General features: G+C 38.8%; 1 long non-coding RNA gene across 11 annotated transcripts in view; it reads left to right on the top strand.

Annotated features, from left to right (window-relative positions):
* LOC105078995 (uncharacterized) overlaps positions 1 to 19,639 on the top strand; it is a 656,088-nt gene that overhangs the window by 401,519 nt on the left and 234,930 nt on the right. Inside the window, exon 1 of one of the 11 annotated variants that reach the window (XR_012511911.1) lies at positions 14,882 to 14,951. The exons of the other annotated variants lie outside the window; for them this stretch is intronic. This is a non-coding gene — a long non-coding RNA (uncharacterized LOC105078995). Of the gene's footprint in view, positions 1 to 14,881; positions 14,952 to 19,639 lie in introns of those variants that run through there. 11 annotated transcript variants of the gene reach the window in all.

Below are 19,639 nucleotides of genomic sequence, written 5' to 3'. Positions count from 1 at the left end.
GCCCCGGGTCTCCCCCAGCAGTTCCTCACCCTGAGGTGGAAAAGTTGCAGATAATATGATTTACCTAATGATAAGTTCTTGGCTGTAACAGACAGTACGGCTCATGGCATCTCTCATTGGGTGTAGTTCTCATAGGGCTTGGCAGCTAAGTGGAGCCTGTTTCCTTTGGCAGTAGCTCTTCTGGGGCCTCTCAAACTGGTACTGTGTCCCCTCGACTATTGGCTGGCTCAGAGTGGCTCTCTCCACCCTACCCACTAGAAGGTTATTTATATTGGTGCCCCTTCTGAGGAGTCACTTTCCTTAAAACTAATATCTTTCCATTCTTGATTTGTACTAGGGAACCATATCTCTATATGAAGGAAATAAGTTATCTGATTAGAAGAAATGGAAATTCCATTAAAATAGTATAAGAGTGTTTTATTAGGAAGAAAGAGAGATATTTCAGAGAAACAAAGGCAGAGTGTACAACTGAACATCAAGAAAAATCAGACCTGAGAGCAGGGATGCCAGCGAAGCCCAAGAAACTTTCCACCCTTACCCCTCCACTTTCACAGGTCTCTCATCTCTTCTTTGCTACAGATGCAGCCTTGGTGGTCATCGGTACACATCGTCTGAGTATGGTTGCCCCAGCTTCTAAGCTTATGACAACATCTAGGTCCAGAGGCTATTTCCAGCTGCTTCCCAGTTTATATGTCTTAGTTTGAAATCCCAAGAAGAGAGAATTTGTCTCAGCCCATAGATCAGAGGTCTGAACCTTAGCTTTATCCAGTGTGGTCAGGGTTGGTAGAATGTGATAGAAACATGGTGTCAGGGTCCAACCCTATTGACTGAGGCTGCCAGTGGAGGGGCATTTTACCAAAAACAGAAATGTAGGCTAGAGAGGCTTGCTGCTTGCGGTATGTACTCTAATTACAGTTTAGTGTTCTGATCCTTGATGCCTGTTGATTCACTTATTTCAAAGAAGGACATACATCTGGTGAATCTCCTTTGCCTTAGAGTGTGCCTACCTGGTCAAGGTTGCTAAGGTGTTCTCACCCTCCTGTCATTTCTCTTCAAGGTGAAGAGATCTTGGCTGCAGCTCCGAATTTCTGTTTCGACATTCAATCCACAGGGTATGAGGATACTTCCAACTAAAGCCAGGGTGTCCCACAGTAAATATGCAAACAGACTTCTAATAAGCACCCAGCTTAGGTCTGGAAGAACTTCATAATTACAAAGCTTGATGTCAGATTCCCTGTCTCAATATACCAGAGGTACACTTCCCATCTTGATAGCATACCATAGGAAATGGTGTCCATTGCCCACCACTGCTGTAACAAAGTGCCACAAACTTAAAACATCATAAATTTATTGTCTTAGGAGTCTGGATGCTAGAAGCCTGAAATCAAGGTGTTGGCAGGGTTGGTTTCTTGTGGAGGCACTGAGAGTGCTATGGACTGCTTTGTATTCCCACCCTCCCCCCATTCATATATTGAAATCTCTTTTTTGTTTGCTTTTGTTTTTCTTTTGTTCAGGGGGGAGGTAATTAGATTTACTGATTGATTTAAATGGAGGTACTGGGGATTGAACCCAGGACTTCATGCATGCTAAATAAGCATGCGCTCTCCCTCTGAGCTATGCCTCTCCGAGGTTCTGCTGCCTGCTTCTCTCCTAGCTTTGGCAGCTGCTGACAGCTGTTGGTCGGGTTGGTTTGTAGAAGCTTCACTCCAGTCTCTGCCTTTATCATCACTGGGCGTGGATCTGTATCTCTCTTTGGACAGAGACACGAGTCGTTGGATTAGGACTTATCCCCATTCAGTGTGACCTCGGCTTAGCTTGATTACACCTATAGACTCTATTTTCAAACAGAATCACATTCAGAGGTACTGAAGGTGAGGACTTGTGCATGTCTTTTTGGGAGACACAATCAACCCACAAGAGAGATCCAGTTTCAAGGGCACAGGTGTTTCTCTCACAGTTTGCTGGGAGAGGCGGCCCACCCCAGGCCCCTGAGTAAGCTAAAACACAAGGCCTGGGGCGCTCTCATCCTGAGCTGTTTCTGTAGCTGTTGGGTGAGCAGTTAAGGCAACCACAATGCCCTGGCTGTCATAGGGAGGGCCACGCTCCCTGGGAGAGGGGAGAGACTGGCTTGTTTGCTGTTTGCTCTAAAAGTTGCTGCGCCCTGAGCCCTGGGTTCCGCAAGTGTGGTGAGGCCCGCTGCCAGCGTAGCTGCCGTCTAGGATTTCACGTCACCCTGTGGGAGCTGAGGACAGGGGGAATGGTGCTGCCCTGCTGGGGCTCCTGCTTGTCTGCTGTGCTGTGAGTTACAGACTGTCTTTCTCTGGTTCACTGTCTCATAGTCTACATTTTTTTTTTTTTTGTAAACTTTAAGTGGTTTCTCATTTCTTTTTTTTTTTTTTTTTTTTTTTTTTTTTTTTTTTTTTTAATTGAGATGTAGTTGATTTACCTGGAGTTCTAGCAAGCCAACCTGCACATGTGCTTTGTCATTTCCTTTGGAACCTCGCAACTTTTTGCCATCCTCTATAAGGCTTGAGTTCTTCCCTAATGCTGGGCTTCTTTTCTGCCATTCACTTCTTTTGCATTCTGAGCCTTTACATACGCCATTTCTATACCATTTCTCCACGTAGGATGCCCTCTCCTAGGGCTTCACACCTGTGCAGTCATGTGGGGTCCTGCACTTAGAAGGGCCCCACACTTGCTTTAATGCTTTCCTCTTCCTGTCTTAAGTTCTTAACTTTTGAATAAGGGACTCTGTTCTTATTTCATACTGAGTCCCACAGATTATCTAGCTGGTCCTGCCTTCTCTTTGATCAGGTTATGGATTTTATAGGCTTAGCTTAGAAATAATACTTGACTGCCTCTCCTCTTTCCACCACTCCCCCATTTCTTGCTCTTGCTCTGGTTGCTAGACAGATTTGCAGCTATCCTATGGAAATCATATTCATTTTAATTCTAAAGCCCTCAGTTGGCAAAACTCCAAAGTGGTAAAATATACTTGCTTATAACACAGATGTCTGTTTTGACTTCCATATTAAGAAATAATCACTGTGGACACAGGGACCAGTCAACACCTGAATGCATGCTCAAGTGAGGAAGGGGTTTTGCTAAGGTGCAAAGACTGAGTACCTAGGATGGATCAATGCTTCACTTTATTTATTGGCAGAAACTCTATGTTTAGAACAAAGACAGTGTTATGCATTTCCTACATCTGTACTTATGTCTATAATTTATCATTTTGATATACACTTTTTTTTTAACCTTTTTTTAGTTCTGTTTGCAGCTAAACTAAACATTATTTTTGTTTACTACCCCAATCTATGACCCTTTGGTCACCCTGTTATAAGCACTGTGGAAAGGTTTAACTCTTGTGTTTTATGCTAGAATCTGCCCACCATGACTTGAGGAGTGTCTTGTTGGATGATTTGATTGCTTTAACTTAATTTTACTAGGCTTGTCCTGAGGACCAGCACACACCTTTGGCACCCAGGCAGAGGCATCTGGTCCACAGATCTTTTTGCATTAGTGACCAGAAGAATGAAGCAGCTGTGCACTGCTTATCAACTGTGGCCACCACCTATATCTTGAGAGGAAAATACTGACACTTGCCAAAATACGGAAGACCTGACAAGGGGAAAATATATTTTTAATAAACCAACTGAATTGGAAGACATGATTATTTTAAATGGACAGGTTTGTAGGTTGTAGAAATCCTGATAATTATTCTTGTTAACTTTGCCTTAACGAATATGATTTTACTCAAAACATATATTGTAACATAAAGCAACCTACATCTCCTCTACTTTATAGCAATAGTGATGTAAACTGCCCCCAGCATCACTGCTTTCTGAAGAGATAGAGTGGAGTACCGCTAGCATTATAGATTTACTTCAAATAATGAAGGCACTTGGAAAAAGAGGTACATTCTTTTTCTTTCATGGAATATTCCTTGTAGACTGATAAGCTTCTTACTGAATGACTCTTTCTCTGTCTGTATACATTTATAAAGAGTATATTTTTAATTTTAAACTTCATACAGAGGTATTCCAAACTAGGTATACTTTATGCCAATTGCTGTGGACATTTTATGCTTCTATGTATGTAAAAAATATATACATATTTTAAACTGGCTCCTGGTGTTCTTAGCATTTTACTTTCAAAGCTTTCTGCCGGGTGCCAGTTTGACTTCCATTTTTTTCTACTTTAATAACACAGGGCTTCTGTTTTAAATAGGACCAACTAGAAAGAGGGAACTGGAAATTTTAGCAGTTGGGAACCCCTACGTGAAAAGGATCACATGCTTTCTGTCTAGCAGTTTTGTTCCATGAGAACATGATTACCTTCCCCTTCCTGCTTCCCTTCCACCTCCCTGTGTCCCAGTTAGGCTGGTGAGCAAGTTGATAGGGTTTTCACTGTGTTCTTTCCAGAGGACTAGAATGCTCTCAATGCATAATGACAAAGTGATAAACTTGATACAATTATACCTTTTCGGGATAGGTGCTGAAATAATCTCTGTTGACGTAAGCTTTCACCTTTTGGCGATTCTGAGTTTGGATTACCTGAATTCACTTCTGTTGAATGTGACATTTACAGTCAGGAATGTACCTATTGCAGTTTTGCAACTAAGTAAGAATAATCTGACTTATTTAATTGTTAGCTTTCACCTTGACACAGGCAAAGAATAAATTTGGCATTATTAAAGTTACTTTTGAAATAACAGACATAAAATGGGATTCCTGGAATATCCAAAGATAGCTGTGAAAATAAGCATTCATTATTTATTTCACCATAAGCCAAATATGGTTAGTTTGGGCCTTGGGGAAATCAGAATATAGGAAAGTAAAAAGTTCAGTAGTAATCAGAGGGTGACCCATACTATTTGGACAACAAACACCCATTGGTCCCTTTTGCCAAAGCATCATTGTTACAAGAGAGATGCTTTGGAAACAAGTTGTGAGCACTTGACCAGCTACCCACTCTTGTGGGCTGAGAATAGATGTAAGTTTAAGAAGATGCTAATAAGTCAAAGTGAAACATGACTGAGTCATAGCTCTTGGTTGGCCTTGAGACCCCATGGAGTCCAGCCCATCTTTCTGTCTCCGGATCAGACCTGAAACCCTGTGGTTTGGAGAGGCTTAGAGAGACCACTGAGTTACATGTTTTAGTACCCAGTGGTGGCTGTTCTCAAGAAGGTTTTTTATTATATCAAGTTGCAAATTTCCCAGAGTTGTGCACTAAGTAGAAAGAAGTGGCAGCAAGTTAGACCCTCTCATGGGAGGGCTTGATTATGTGTATCTGCAGAAAGAATCAGTTGAAAAGGTGAGATATCTGCTTCTTCCTTCTTTTCTGCCATGAAAACAAGCTGTGATTTGTGTGCTGTGGTTCACATTTGTGAAGTTTCACTTTGAAAATGGATATTTCTTCTTTTCCTCCTAATGTGACAATGCAAACTAATATTTTACTTTTTATTGACTCTTACTAAAGAATTTCGATATTTCTTCCCAGAGCGTTCATTTGAACTAGAAAACAGGCTGGCAATTTTTGTGAACTTGATCATCAGCTGCATGTACTCGACTAAAATTTTTTTCTTTTACGCTTGTACTTGCTTTTCTGAAGTAATTTTCTATGTTAAAAAATCTTTAAATTCCATAATGCCAACTCTGTTTAAGATCCTATTATTTAAATCAATGAATATATTGCCTGATAGGACCAGATCATTAAAAAGATGACACTGCAGTCTTTTGAAATATATGTAAAGTGTATTTCATAATCCTACATAGTGTCAAAGCGACCCGATTTAGTCCCGATGACACTTCCATTAGCGTAGACTGAATCCTATTTTGTAAATATCAGCAATTCATTTTGTCACTCGGGGAATTTGGTGTCAAGGATTTTGACTGTATCTTTGTCTAGCTAGCAAAGTGAAGGGCCTGGCGTGCAATCAGATAATTAAAATGCAGTGTGAGTAATGTCCCCAAAGAATTGTAGAAGCTTAGGAGAAGGAATTGCTAACAAGTAAGTTCTTTTCTACCCTGCAAGATTTCTAATGAAGAGTCCCTGATAGGTGAGGTGAATCAATAAACACAACCAGAGAAACTTGCTTGATACCCAAATGAAGTAGTTTGAAGTCTCAAGTTTAATTTTTTAAAGTTATTTATATTTTGCGGCGTGTTATTCGTTGTATGTTCACGTTTGTTTAAATATTTTTATATTGCTATCAAGACAAAGATTCATTCTCTAGGAACTTGCATTGTATTTGTTCTGTGGTTATGCACACTTTCTTTGGTTTAACCCTTGTGCTCAAGAATGGTTAGTACACTCATTTAAGAAGTAGGGGTATAAAAATAAGCCTTGGATCCAGACAGCTAAGACTCAGGCAAGATCTAGGTATCTGGGGTCAGAATGAGAGAAAATTCTAAATAAAAGCTAGGGGCTTTAACAGAAAGTAGCCTCTCACTGTGGATCCTAACTTTTTCTTATCCAGGAGCTGATTCCTGTGGAGGTAGACGCTGATCTCCAAGCACTTGAACGTTAGGGAAGACCATAATGGTTGACGCTGGGACATCAGAGTAAAAGGCAATTCCCAGTCTCCTTTAGTCACCTGAGATCATCGCTCTATATCAATTTAGGGAGAGACAGAGACAGACACAAGAGAGACTGTGATTATAATATGAGCCAGCCTAGAGAGGGCATTGTCTTTACAACTTTTGTCACCTTTCTTTCAGGTGACCAAGACCTTCTTTCTTCAGGTATAATTTTTTTAAATGCTTTATTATCTAAGTTCATTTATAATTTTTAATCAATAGTACAATTTTAAAACTCAATTTCCAAAAGGTTGTAATTAACAGAGTTAACATATACTGGGTACAAAATACAATGGATTCTGAAGCTGTGAAGTAGGTGTATTCCAAGTGGAAATGCAATTGTTTAACTGAATTTCAGGTACCCAAAGTACTTGTCATTACTCTTTTTATAAACAGAACACCTAGTGAGTCTGCCTTCGTGAAATGTAATTCTTGAGTCAGAAGTGTAGATTTGATCAGAAAGCAGTGAGTGATGGGAAGATGTAATGCCTCAGTTCCTCCACTGACGTTCAGGATTTGATTTGCTTTTACATGTGCTCGATCACTAAAATTTGAATACTTTTTTCTCCTATTAAAATCAGCATCGTTAGTGCTTTAGAATTGAAAGGCATTTAGAAATCAGTTAATTTTACGATTAATGAATGAAGAAACTAAGGCCACCAGACTTAAAGTGCCTTGTTGAAGGTGTCACAGCTATTTGACAGTAGAACTGGAAACAAGTGTTCTGATTCCTCATTCCACGTCATGGTGCGATACACTTATCCCAAATGAGGAACCACTTAATTTACAAAGTAAAGGAGAAAAGTTTGTGATGACAAATCCAGGCAACCTTCTATTTCGGCTAACTTTGTTTCTATTTCTCTGAATTATCAAGATCGTTACTGGTCAGGCAGACTTCAAACAAGATTTCCAAGCCCTTTCACCCTACCATCCTGATAATGACAGAGACATTGAAGGAAATACTATTTCACGGATGAATGTAGTTTTTTAAAATGCCAGTCTGTCTTCCTTTAGATAGTTGGAATAATAGAACAGTGGCATTAATTCCTCAAGAAAGTGCTACTTTCTTCTGCTGGATGACTATTCAAATTACTGATTAAAAAACTTTAACTCTTGTATCGCTTAGTGATACGCTAGTGTGTTGTAAAGCAGATTTTCTCCATAGTCCTTGCAGAATGTCATATCATTTTGGGAAACAACAGAGAAACTCTCTTCCCCATTGTCTCCTAGGGAGGTTCACCACGACTTACAGCCATTGCACAGTTAGTAATAGGGATTTGTAAGCTACTTTCAGTATCTTAGAAAGCCTAATGGAAATTGAAGATTTGCAGACTTGCACAAACTGACTTAAATGCCAAGCAGATTCTTTGCTTCTGTATGGAGTCACATTGACTCAGGGCAGTTATTTGTGCTCATCAGAAGTTGTGATTGGCAGAAAGAAAGGCTTTTGGTGAACAAATGTAAGGAAAGGAAAAATTAATATTTAATTAATACAATTTTTAGTAGACAATGATCTCCAAAATATAAGTAAAAATCATAGGTGAGAATTATAGGAATTGTAACTTTGTCTGTCAAAAAGGTATAGAAGACCATATTTTATCCTGTACACAAAATAATAGATTTCTTTTCTACTTCCATCTTAGCTCTATAGAATCTTTTAAGATATTTTTAGTTTGAAGATGAATATTCTTTTACTATTTACCATTGAGTTCAACCATATATTTAAAATGATTTTAAGTAGTTAACATTGTAGTATGAGGGCATTTATATCCTGTGTTTCAAATCCCAGAAAATCATATTCTTAAGGGCAATAGTGGATCACAGGAACAAATGGACATTCTTCCTGCCCTGAATTCATTTTCTTTCAAAGGTGGCTTCTTTCGTGTACTCATTTTGATGATGCCTCTGATGGATACTAATTTCTTGTTTTCAGAATTTTAAGGGAGCAAGTCCTTGATTCTCTGCTGGTTAGTTGCTGATCTTGCCCGTTTATTCTAACACCCTTCCTCCTCCAAGTTGAAAACATTGTTAACTAAAACAGATGTTTCTATAAGACTCCTTAGTACCAATTCTTATTCCTGTTCTGTGTTTAAAACTCATGGATTTCTGGTTTAGTTTTCTGTACTACCTTCTTTGCATATCAAGACACTTGCCACGTGCATATATTCACAATCTGAGCAGTTAATTCCTCTCTTATCTTTTAATAGTCTGCATGTCAGATGTTAATATTTTCCTGATCAATGTATTCGTCTGTTCTTATAAATCATTCAATTGATTAGTAGCAGTTGCTCAATATTAGCATATTTTTATTTGTAAATTTCCATCCGATGCTGATGGTTCAGTGTTGTTGGTCGTCCACTGCTCTCTTTATGCTGCCTCCTGAGTGTCACCCTTGGCTTCTCCCCTTCTCTCACCCACCCACCTCCTGTGCATCACTAAGTCCTCTTATTAATGAATCTCAGATACATCCTTTTCCCTGCATCCCCCGTCTCCACACTAGCCCCTCACATCTGGAGTACTGAGACCGCTTCCTTCCAACTTCTTCTTGAGCTTCTACTCTTCTTCTTGCTTTGATCTAGTCTACATACTGTAGCTATTAGAAGATTTCCTTTGCAGGTAATCCTTCAGTAGGTTTTCATTGCCTTTTCTGTAATGCTCAAACTCTTCAATGTGGACAAGTTTGTCTCCTGCCTCATCTGTTATGTTACCTTGCTCTCTCTGTGCTAGCTTTGTGATTTCTGCTAGGTCCTCACACATGTGTTAATCCATTTTCCTCCTTTTTACCAGGCAAATTCCTACTCATATTTCTGGATTCATCTCCATCTTCATTTCTGAGACAAGCCTTGCCTTTCTTTATTACTGGAACATATTGGGGGTAGGGGGAGGTCCTCCTCTGATCCTCCAGGTCCCTGAACTTCCTTTGTCCAAATACTCTTGGCACTTTCTTGTTACGTGTTATTTTGTCATCTTCCCTGTTATGGCATGCCCGTTATCCTGTGTGGGAGAACAGTGCGGTGCAGTTGAGAGAGCATGCTAGTCATGACTCAACGTTGCTTAGTCAGAGGCTGGTCTCTATAGCATGATGTTTTATAGAATGAGCCTGGGTTCAAGTGTCAGCTCAGTCCTTACAAACTGGGTAGCCTTTGGCAAGTTACCGTACTCTTCATGCTTCTGTTTCCTGTCTACACACCTACATCGTGATAGTGTCTGTAAACCTATCCTGTGGGTTTGTTGTTAGCATTAAATGAGTTAATATGTCAGCGTTGGAACAGGGCTTGCATGACACACTGTTAGCACACTGTGTACAATTATTTATTATTACTGTAAATGAGAGATCATCTCTTCCTTCAGGTCCTTGTTTAAGCTGAAATCATGCCTCTCTCTCTCTGTCTTTCTCTCATCTGCTGCTCAGGCTCAAATCCTCCTTTCCAGCCAGGTGTCCTCTTGTGCAGCTGATGTTCTTGGTGCACCTCAGAGGCGTGTCCTGCCCATTACCTTTATAATTATTAGTATTTTGGATGACTTATTATAGGCTCACTTTTTATAACTTTCACCTTAAGTTTGATGAGTTTGTGTATTGAAGTATAATTGATCTACAACACTATGTTAGTTCCAGCTGCACAACACAGTGATTTGATATTTCTTTACATTACAAAATGATCACCACGATAAGACACCATCTGTCACCACACAAAGTTAATACAACATTATTGACTATATTCCCCATGCTGTACATTTCATCCCCATGGCTTATTTATCTTGTAACTGGAAGTTTATATCTCTTAATCTCCCTTACCTATTTCACTAACCATCCCCCTCCACTGCCTCCTGCCTCCCTTCTGGCAACCACCTGTTTGTTCTCTGTATTTATGAGTCTGGTTTTTGTTGTTTGTCTGGTGGTATCTTTGGTTGGTATTAAGGTGATTCTGGCCTGGTAGAATGAGTTTAAAAGCATTTCTTTCTCTTCAATTTTTGGGAATAGTTTTAGGGAGATAGGCATTAATTCTTTCAAATGTTTTGTAGAATTCACCTATGAAGACATCTGGTTCTAGATTTTTGTTTGCAGGGAATTTTTTTTTAACTACTGGTCAGTTTCATTACTAGTACTGAGTCTATTTCATATTTTCTATTTCTTTCTGATTTAGTCGGGGGAGACTATATTTCTAGAAATTTATCCATTTCTTCTAGGCTGTCCATTAGATCTCATCTTTGATTTCTTCAGTGAGCCATGCTAAACCCATTGGTTGTTCAGTAGCATGTTGTTTAGCCTCTGTGTTTGTGTTCTGCATTTTTTCTTAGTTGATTTCTAGTCCCATACTGTTGTGGTTGGAAAAGATGCTTGCTACAATTTCAATCTTATTAAATTTGTTGAGACTTGCGTTGTGGCCTGGTATGTGATCTATCCTGGAAAATATTCCATGTGTGCTTGAAAAGAATGTGTATTTTGCTTTTGAATGGAATGTTCTATATGTCTTTTAAGTTCACTTGGTCTAATGTATAGTTTAAGGGCAGTGTTTCCTTCTTGATTTTCTGTCTGAATATTCTGTTCATTGATGTAAGTGGAATGTTAAAGTTCCCTACTACTATTGTGTTACTGTCAATTTTCTCCTTTGTTATGTTAATATTTGCCTTATGTATTTATGTGTTCCTATGTTGGCTGCATGTATATTTATATCCTTTTATTGGATAATAATCCTTTTATTGTTATGTAATGTCCCACTTTGTCTCTTGTTTCAGTCTTCGTTCTGAAGTTTGTTTTATATAAATATTCTTACCTCAGCTTTTTTCCCATTCCAGTTGCATAGAATACTTTTTTCTATCCCTCCACTTTCAATCTGTGTGTATCTAGATCTGAAGTGAGTCTCTTTTAGGCAACATTTATATGGGTCTTGTGTTTTCATCCATTCTGTCACTGTATGTCTTTTGATTGGAGCATTTAGTTCATTTACATTTAAAATAATTATTGATAAGTATGTACTTACTGCCATCTCTTATTTCTGGTTGTTTTGTACTTTTTGGTTCCTTTCTTCTTTTACTCTCATGTAATATGACTATCTTTAATGTTACTTTTGGATTCCTTTCCCTTTTTGTGTGTGTGTGTGTGTGTATATTATAGTTTTTTTGTTTGTTGTCATGAGAATGTATATAATAACCTGTATGTGTATATGAGTGATTAAGTTGGTGATCTCTTAAGTTCAAATACATTCTAATGACTACCTTTTGTACTGTCCCACACACATGTTTAATGTTATTGATGTTTTATTTTACATCTTTTTGTTCTGTATATCCCTTAACTACTGATTGGAGATACAGATGATTTTATAAGTTGATAAGTGGTTGATCTACTACCTTTACTAAATGTTTGCCTTTACCAATGGGATATTTCCTTTTGTAAATTTTATACTTCTAGTTGTGGTTCTTTCTTTTTTATTTAGAGAAGTCCCCTAACACTTCCTGTAAAGCTGAACTCTAGGGAAACACACTGGTTTGGTGGTGCTGAATTCTTAGCTTTTGCTTGTCTGTAAAACTCTTGATCTCTCCTTCAAATCTAAACAACAGCCTTACTGTGTAGAATATTCTTGGTTCTAGGTTTTTTTTTTTTTATTGTTTTATTTTTTTTTCCTTTCATTACTTTGAAGATGCCATGCCACTCCCTTCTGGTCTGTAGAGTTTCTGCTGAAAAGTGAGCTGCTTGTATTAGGGGAGTTCTTTGGATGTAACTAAGTTGCTTTTCTCTTGCTGCTTTTAAGATTCTCTCTTTAATTTTTGTATTTATCTTTGGGACTCTCCTGATTCCTGGTCCTGAGTGTCTGTTTCCTTCCACAAGTTAGGGAAGTTTTCAGCTGTTACTTATTCAGATAAGTTCTCTGCTCTTTTCCTGCTCTCTTTTCCTTCTGGGACCCCTATGATGTGAATGTTAGTATGCTTGAGGTGCCAGAGGCCTTTTAAGCCCTCCCTATTTTTAGAAAATTCTTTTTTCTTTTTTGTGTTCAGTTGAGTGATTTTTACTACTCTTTCAGTTTGCTGATCCATTCCTCTGTATCGTCTAGTCTACTTTGATTCTTTCTAGTGCATTTTTTATTTCAGTTACTGCATTCTTCAGCTCTAGTTTTTCTCTTTATTTTCTAACTCTTCTGAAGTTCTCATGTGTTCATTTTTCTCCCAAGTTCACTGAGCGTGTTTATGATCACTGTCTTGAACTCTTTATTCAGTAGATTGCTTATCTCCACTTTGCTTAGTTCTTCTTCTGTGGCTTTATGTTGATCCTTCACTTGGAATATATTCCTCTCTCGCCTCGTTCTGCCTAATTCTCTGTTTTTATTTCAATGTATTAGGTAGGCCAGTTGTGTTCTCAATCTTGGAGAAGCTGCCTTATGTAGGAGATACCCTGTGGGATCAAGAATTATACTTCCTCTGGTCACCAGAGTTCTATGCTCTAATGCCCCCATGTGAGCTGCATGGGTTCTTCTGTTTTGGCAGCGCCTGCTACTCTGGGTGTAGGTGGGGTTGGCACACAGCCCAGTTGGCTTCCATGTCCTGCCTTGTGCAGAGGCTGCTGGCTGCTGGTGGGTGGGGCTGGATCCTGGTACGGTTTGTTGCACACTCTAGGGAGTCCCAGGGCTGGTGCCCGCCCACTAGTGGGCAAGGCTGAATCCTGGTGCAGCTGACTATACAGCCCGTGGAGTCCTTGGGCTGGTGCTGGCCCATTGGTGAGTGGGGCCAGGAACCAGGGTGGCTGACTGGGGCCCAGGGCTGGTGCTGGAGTGCTGGTGGGTGGGCTGGGTTCTTATGTGTCTGATTGCTTATACTGTTGATAACTGGCTAATGGGTAGGTAAGCCCCCCCTGCTAACAGCATAGAGGGAGGATTCTAAAATTTTGCTTACCAGCACCATTGTCTTTGTGGTAGAATAAACTCCAAACAGTGGCTGCCACCTGTGTCTGTGTTCCCAGGGGGAGTCCTAGTTACCTCTCCAGTGGGCTCTGTAAGATCAGCAGGTGGGTCTGGCCCAGTCTTTTTTCAAATTTCTCTCTCTGCACTGGATCTTGGAGCATGTGAGATTTTTCATGTGCCCTTTATTAGCAGACTCTCTGTTTCCTACATCCCTCTGCCTCTCCTGTTGGCAAACCTCACTGGACTTCAAAGCCAGGTATTCTGGGCACTCGTCTTCCCAGTGCAGCACCCCCAGACTGAGGAGCTGGATGTATGGACCCTTTGCTTCTTGGGGAGAACTTCTCTAATTGTGATTATCTTCTCATTTGTGGGTCGCTGACTGCAGGTATGTCTTGATTATACTATGTCTTTACCCGTCTACCTGTCTTGTTGGGGTTATTTCTTTATATCTCAAATGGAAAATCTTTTCTCTCTTCTTCAGGTAGATCTCATAGACAGTCGCTCTGTAAAGAGTTGTAATTTTGGTATGCCCAGAGGAGGAATTGAGTTCAGGGTCTTTGTATTCCTCCATCTTGGCCACCATCCTATGTTGTATTCTTTTAAATTTATTTGGGTATTACTTTTTTGTTGGAGGGAAAAGAAGAGAGATTTAAGCTCCAAAGTGTACACCAAGAATTATCCCTCTTTAGTTCCACATTTAACAGGGAATCCCAAATCCATTTAATATTAAGAGAAAAGCAGCAGTATTTTTAATTTAAAAATCCAGAAAAGTTCTAACTCTAATTTTGAATCCCTGAGATGATAAGAGAGAAGGGAACTTTTGCAAACATTGCCCACACAGATCCTCTAAACCTAGAGGAAATGCTGATGTGGTAAAATGGGTAATTTTAATGCAGAAAATACTTGTTTCTCACAGTTTCTGGGTTTCAGTTGATTGAATATACATGGAAGAATACAAGTTTTTCTTATCTTTCTCTTAATCAAGATTCGTAGACTGCATTCATTTATTCATTATGTATTGAATTCCATTGTGTACTTGGCAATGTAGCCAAGTAGACTCAATAATTAAAAGAAAATCTTGAGTTGCTTATAGGTTTATAGGACAGATAAATAAATGAGCAGGCAAATAAAATTCAGTCTTCTAAGTGCTATAATAGGGGTATACAAAAGATGTTGTTGGAACTCAGAGGGGAAACATCAGTCTTGAAGAGTTCAAGGATGATGAATGAGTGATTGAGACAATGAATATTTAATGCCAGGGATGACGTGATCTGATTTTCATTTTAGAAAATTTACTCTGGCTGCCAACTGGGGAACAGATTGAAAAGCAGTGAGGCTAGAGGAAGGGAAACCAGTCAGGTGGCTGTTGTCTTGCTAATAATAGCTCACCCTTAATGAGCACTCACTCTGTGCCAGGCACTCTCCCTAAGCACTTTACGGGTGTTAATTTATTTAATCCTCACAGCAATATTATGAGGTGAGTTGCTTTTTTCTTTTTATCACCTGTGCTTTGTAATAAAATAGATATTAAAGAAAAAAATAAAATAGAGATTAAGAGTTTACCAAAGTTGTACAGTTGGTAAGAGGCAGAGCTGGGATTTGGATGCAGTCAGTCTGGCTCCAGAATCCGTGCTTTCAACCATTGTGATATGCATCTGCCTCACAAAGTTATCCAGAAGAGAGATTAATGATGTGAAAGAAGTGGCACTGGGGCTGGTAATGAGAGGATTCTTGGAAAGATATTAAGGCACTAGAATCAACAGGGCTTGGTACTTGATTAGATTAGGAGGCTAATGGAAAGGAAAATGTCTTGAGACTCTAAAGTTCTTGGCTTGGGTAGTTGGTTGAGTGGAAGGAAATTCCATTCATTGAAATTGGGTTCCCAAGAAGTGGGTTTGGTTTGTTGGAAAAAAATAATGAATTCTGAGCGTGCTGAGTTTGAAGTCTCTGTGGAATATCCCAGTGGAAACATTTAATATAATGTTAGAAATATGATGTGGAGATTGAGATCTAGGTTGGAGATAACATATTTGAGAATTATTGGCATATTTATATATATATATATGTATATATATATATATGTATATGTATATGTACATACATGCATATATACTATATATGTATATATATGCATGTGCGTGTATGTATGTGTGTACGTATATGTGTATATAATTAAAGTAATTGAAATGGGTAAGTTCATACTAGGAGAAGTTTTAGAGTAAAATGAGAGCTTTTAGAAAATTTAGACGGAGAACCCTGGACAAGTTTAACATTTAAAGGAAGAGTAGAGAAGATTCCACAAGGTTACTGAGAAGGATGGAACAGAGAAGTAGGAGGGGCAAGGAGAGAGCCATAGAAACCAAAGAAAGAGTTCTAAAAAGTGTCCAAAGTGTCAGGAGCTACAGAGAAGTTAATATGAAGTCAGGAAATTCTCCAGTGATTCAGCAATAAAGCAGCTGATCATTTTGAGGAGAATAGTTTCAATAGAGTAATGGTTGTAAAAGCCCCAAACTACACTGGGGTAAAAAGCAAATGGCAATTGATAATCTATAGACAGTGAATGTACATAAATCTTCAAGAGTATTTTTGTCAACTTCCAGATGTTAATCTTTATTTAAGCTACTAAGTCATGTCTTACGAAAATAATTTGCCTTCCTGCACCAAAGAACCAGACAGGATTATTTACCTGCTGGCAATGTGCAGGTATCCTCTGTTTTGTGAGATTTTGGGGGTACCAACTTTTTTTTTGTACCAGCTGTCACTGGTATGTGAAGTTCTACTGTTAATATTGCATGACTTTGAGCTTATGGTCCTGGGGACAGATAACCAAATTAAGCTGCCCATGGTTATAACCCTGACATGAAAACACACTTAACTCTGTCTCTTCCTAGAAGTGGTAAGGTGCGAGCAGTTCCCTACAGGTAACCTGGGATGGGAGTTGGTGAGGGATGAGGCATGGAATGGTGGGGAAGCAGCTGGAATTTAGTTGTGTGGAGCGAGTATCTGAAGAGAACAAGAGTCCTGGGTGTATGCAGGTATTTGGGTGTAGAGGGAGATGGGCAGGAGAATGAGAGTCCAGGAGATAATTTGTAATTTCTTCAGCTTCAGGTGTGCATAGAGGTCACCCTGTCTGCAAGCCTCTACTGCCCTGGCTGTGTGTAAATGACCACACCCAGTTAGTACAATGTATGAGTAGCAGTACACTTCACTAAGCATTTATGAAAGTTTCTCAGGCTTCTTTTTGTGTCCTCAGGAGAGCAGTTGTTAATAGACAGGTGGCTCAGTAAGAGCTCCTGTCTTACTTAGACACAGTTTGAATGATAAAGAAGAAGAAACAGAATACTGGCTACTTTCAGGGAGAAGAATATGACAAATTATGAGATAGTTACAGAAATGTCTTACATCTTTAAGAGTTTAGACAGTATTGACTTTCAGTATTTGTGCTTGTCAAGTGTGTATGTGTGTGTGTGAAATATTAAAGGTGTACTGTCTCCAGATACTGAGTGTTTGTTAATAGATTGTCAGTGATTGTCAGTTGAAATACCTCCTTCCTCTTTGGAAATGTGCTTCTGGGTGGAGAAGGGATGGATCCTGAAGTGAAATCAGTGTCTTTGGAAACAGGGAAGATTTCTTAGAAAGAGGTTGGACATTCTCCTGAGGAAGTTTGGAAGATCGAGGTTATTTAAGGAGACGACTGAGAGGAAGGAGCTCACCTGAGATAAGAGGTGCCCAAGCCCATTAAGCGATTCCCGGAGAAGGTTTAATTCCTTGGATCCTTCCCTCTACCTCCCACCGGATGACAAACTATAAGGAAAGTAACATTTAATAGATAATGTTAAGTCTAGCCTTATGTTGTTATTCCGTTGAGTTACTCGAAACGCTGTAGAAATTCTGATACATCTGTATGTGAAAGTGGTAAAGACAATGTAGAGAGAAGGAAGTTAGGAAAGTAAACCCTGCCTCTGTATCAGACTTCTTCTGCAGCCTGTGCAATATTATAATTTACAGATGGCAGAATACCATAATTGCCTCCTATGACTACTGCCCTGAAGTTAGACTGGAAATTGGCAGAAGATATTCAGAGAAAGCCCATGGATGTCCAGAGAAGGCAAGGAGATATTTATAGAACAATAATGAACTCAAAATGAGAGTCTGTCAATAAATTGAGCATTTACATGTTTTTAATATCTAAAAGCAAAGAATGCAATGCGTTGCATCTGAACTAAGGCTATTGAGTAAGCATAGTTTACCCTAGTGTTGGTTTGTGGGCTACAGAAGCTCTGGGCGCTCGAATCTACAGGAAGAGTGAGCCCTGCCCTTCCATGTTACCTTTGTTCTCGGTGGGTGGAGCTAGGGGTGGCCATACTTCCCTTGGTTCCCAAGGCAATGAATGGTCTAATTCTTGTCTTTAATTCATTAAATGTATAATCTGTTCACCAGTAACAGACAATACCAATTACTGGTTATCATTTTGTAAGAAGTCTTGGCAAGAATCTCTAAGCTTCAGCCTGACGCATCCCTCCCTTTAGAAAGGTTTATCTTTCAGCTCCAATGCTGTTTCATGGATTTTATTTCTATAGGGACCATCAAATGAAATATTATGAAAAGACTGAAACATTCTAATTCACCATGGTCCAGCAAAGTCTGTCAAAGAGCAAATCTCCAAGCACTTTTTAAAGGGTAGAGTTTTAATGCCTCCAAGTTTATGTACCTTTAACTTGATAAATTCTCAGGAAGTAGAGGTTGACTACTACAGGTCTGTAGGAGGCCCGTTTTAACCAGTAGTCTTAGAACTTCTAATTTGAACATCATTTGTTATAATGAGTTTGGGAACTGATGACATGCTTAAAACATTGTTCTCTGACATGAGACATTACTTTGTTTAAAGAATGATAAAATTTAAAAATTGGTAAGAAATGTTCAAACATATGGTACAGTATTAAAATATGTAGCTGATATCTACATATCCCCCTCTCAATTTGAAGAAATATTATTTGGCCATATTTACTTCAAATCTCTGGCTCTCTGTCTTCCTCTGTCCTCTCCCTCCCCCTCTCCCTCCCCCTCCTCTTTCTCTCCTTACTGCCTCATCACAAAAAATACAAATTACAAATACAGCTAAAACACCATCCCTCTCCCTTCTTTTAATCTCTTCTCTGAAAGTTGATGTGTATTTCAAAAACATGATGTGGAGTGAAAAGCAAGTTCAAAAGGATACTTGTAGTTCATTCACATCTGTGTAAATTTTAAAAACACATAGAACAATGTTATGCATTGTTTGACTAAAGACATTTTATTTTAGTAAGACCCTTTCCCAATAATAAATAAAAAAGAAATAATTTATGAGTATTTCTATATCACAAGCAATAAACAACTTGACTTGCAACAAGTCAGGATATACTGAAATGACATATCCACTCAAGGACATCTTGATTTTCTAAATTATTACTCAATGGTAATCTGTCTTGATATATTTAATAAGAACACTTTTAGTACTAGAGCTATAACTGCTCCCATTTCATCAGTTATATGTCTCCTTTGGCATATAAACCTAGAGCCTTATAGATGTGAAATATGCTACATAATAAAATGCCTTACTTGGTTGGGATTATCTAGTAAATAAAGTAATTAAATGCCACGGCTTGGAGTTCCAACTGATTTACTGCAGTAGAAATGATCTTATAAAACTCTCACCCAGTTGTGTAAGCTAAGTCTCCATTCTGTCACACTTTAAATAATTTATAGGGGTGTTGGGGTCAGGGGAAATAGAAACAACAGAAATATATAATATACCAAGGTTAGTTCTTCAAATAATTGGTCAAGGTATATGTACTTAATAAACTTAACAATCGTGAATTTCCTCTGTGAGGTGTGCCTAAATGCATGACTTCCCAATAAACTCTTTTTTCAGTCTTAGCATTGAATTACATTATTTTTTGTTTCATTTTGTTCTCTGTTCTGTGTGTTTACTTTTATTTTTTGTATACTTCTGGCTCCTAGCATAGTACTAGGCACATAGTAGGTGTTGATGAGTAATTATGTTTTGCATTGTTTTAAATATTTTTGAAAAAAAAAAATTGTCTTCAGGCATAGGATTATGTAAATAGGAAGCACAAAGATTGTTGTCTTTTAAAAGGAGACTAAATTGACTATTCCCTCCACCTG

The sequence above is a fragment of the Camelus bactrianus genome, chromosome 15, assembly GCF_048773025.1.
Source record: "Camelus bactrianus isolate YW-2024 breed Bactrian camel chromosome 15, ASM4877302v1, whole genome shotgun sequence".
NCBI lineage: Eukaryota > Metazoa > Chordata > Mammalia > Artiodactyla > Camelidae > Camelus > Camelus bactrianus.
Note: the sequence above shows the minus strand (reverse complement) of the source record. Positions and strands in the feature narration are given on the sequence as shown.